General features: G+C 35.6%; 1 pseudogene; it reads right to left on the bottom strand.

The window, feature by feature from the left end:
• Window positions 1–1,655: 1,655 nt before the first annotated feature.
• On the bottom strand, window positions 1,656–2,207 carry LOC132601392 (uncharacterized; annotated as a pseudogene).
• Window positions 2,208–2,521: the final 314 nt, after the last annotated feature.

Genomic DNA, 2,521 nt, shown 5'->3' with positions numbered 1-2,521 from the left:
ATCATAATTATGAAATAAGATTAGCGGAAGTCTAATGTAAGTAAACAGTCATAAACGTGGCAAACACCCATTAAGTCGTACGAGACTTTGACAATCTACCCACAATTCTGACAATCATCGCGGAGCTTCTAAGAGACACAATAATCATCAAACTTCGGGACGCAGCCCAGAAATATAGACTAATAAATGAAACAGGAAGTGTCCCATGAACAAAGATGTGGGCTCACCAAATCAACAACAGCAACATATTCTCCTAAGCGTCGAGAGTATCACGAACCTGCTCTTCTCCGTTACCTAACATACTATCAAAAACAACAATGGTATGCCTGAGTACTTTCGTACTCAGTGAGTGCCTCGGGGACAACAAGTAATATAAAAATAAAACATAATAATACATAAAGAAATTAGTTCTGAAAAGACAGTATAGAAACAGTCACTCCACTTTATGATTCTTAATATCATTTGTTAAACAGTTTACAAAGCCATTAATCAATATAAAAACAGCTATTCAGTTTGTGTATCTCCATAAGAATTATCAAAGCCGATTATAAAGCCTTTTGTCAAGTTACAACTTTCAGTTGTGCCTTTCAAATTTATCATGATCGTCAACAACAGTTCCATGAGAGAATAAGAATATCACACATGCCAATACATGCCCAAGAATCAATCACATCGAAGGGATGACCGTAGAGGTTCCCTAAACACAGCGCACCACACCGGAATATGTAATTCTTGGTGGCTATCCTTCCTCCCGAATAGCTAGGCATAAACCACACTCCGAGTAGCAAACCCGGCAGTGGCCACTCTTCCTCCCGAATGGCTAGGAAATTACCACACTAAGATCCATAGTGGCTACCCTGCCTCCCGATTAGCTAGGCCAAACACAACAACAAAGTTCATAGCATAAAGACGAATTACAGTTCATCTCAAGGTAGTCACATCACCATTTACCATTAAGGTTCATTATGCCATATCGTAAAGATAAATCATTTTAATGAATGTCTTGAAAATGTTTACACTTCTTTAACCAAGATTTCAATGTCATAATTCATCATGAAAACATTAATGCCAATCCTTAGCCATCATTATTGATTATCTCTTATAGAGGAAAAACGATTATGATTTCATATACGTATATAGAAGATAATACAATCAAGGTTTAATGTGGGCTTGTCCCCTCACGCACATCAACCATAATCAAACAAGGAATTAGGGTTTTGCATGAGAAATTCACCTCTGTATTCAATAAATAACCTTCGAGAAGAAATATATCTATGATGAGGTTTTTAAAAGCGGAAAAGGGCCAAAATTACCCCTGAACTTTGAAAAATAGTTCATTCATATCCTTCGTTATACTATAGGGCCAATTATACCCTTACTGTTATACTATGGAATCAATTATACCCTTATGTCTAACGGATACCACATGGCATCATCCCAGACCTTAAAAATTATTTTCCCCTCAAATTATTATTTACCCACTATAATAACCCAACCCGACCCGGATTCATTTTTTTTCAGCCAAAAATATACGGACCCAACTGTGCAAAAGATGAATCCGGGTCGGGCTGGGTTATTATACGGCCTGGGATGATTTCAACAAAATAAAATTACAATTTTCTAATTTCCCAAAATGCAGATTTCTAATAATTCAATCAATAATCAACATCTTCTTGTTGTTTATTCCTTCTAATAACAAGAGAAAAATAACCAAGAACAGCACAAAGAGCAGCAACAACATTCCATTCTTTAATAAAAAAACCTTAACCACAAACCCAATAATATCACCTGTCAATTTCTTTCCTTCTGACACCAAATCCCTTCTATTTTTACCAGCAAATGTTAACAAGACCAAAATAGTAATCCAAGTCACCAAAGTAGCTGGTACTGCAACAGCTAAATCTGCAACCATTGATAGAACACCAAAAGCTAAACCTAATAACACAGATGCATATAAAGCAGGCCAACTAGAAAAAAATGAGTTTGTGGGGTTTAAGGAATTAGCTGACATAGTTGATTCATACCAAGAAAGAACTGTTTTGAGAAAATTCCAAAAAATTGATAGTAAAATTGTGTAAACTGTGACAAATAGGAACACCCATGTTCTTCTTTTGCTCATGATTTTTATGAAGAACATAGAAGAGATTATCAATTGATTTTGTGGAATTTGAGGTTTTTGTTGTTGTTTTGTTTCTGCCATTTTGAATGGTTTTGGGGTATGATTTGGTTAGCTTTTTGGACTTTGATTTTTCTCAATGGGTTTCTATTCAAAACCCAACGGGTCCGTATATTTTTGGCTGAAAAAAATGAATTTGGGTCGGATTGGGTTATTATAGTGGATAAATAATAATTTGAGGGGAAAATAATTTTGAAGGCCTGTGATGATGCCACGTGGCATCCGTTAGACATAAGGGTATAATTGATCCCATAGTATAACGGTAAGGGTATAATTGGCCCTATAGTATAACGAAGGGAATGAATGAATAATTTTCTAAAGTTCAGGGGTAATTTTGGTCCTTTT

Source organism: Lycium barbarum, chromosome 7 (genome assembly GCF_019175385.1).
Source record: "Lycium barbarum isolate Lr01 chromosome 7, ASM1917538v2, whole genome shotgun sequence".
Lineage (NCBI taxonomy): Eukaryota > Viridiplantae > Streptophyta > Magnoliopsida > Solanales > Solanaceae > Lycium > Lycium barbarum.
This window is presented reverse-complemented; position numbering and strand designations above follow the sequence as displayed.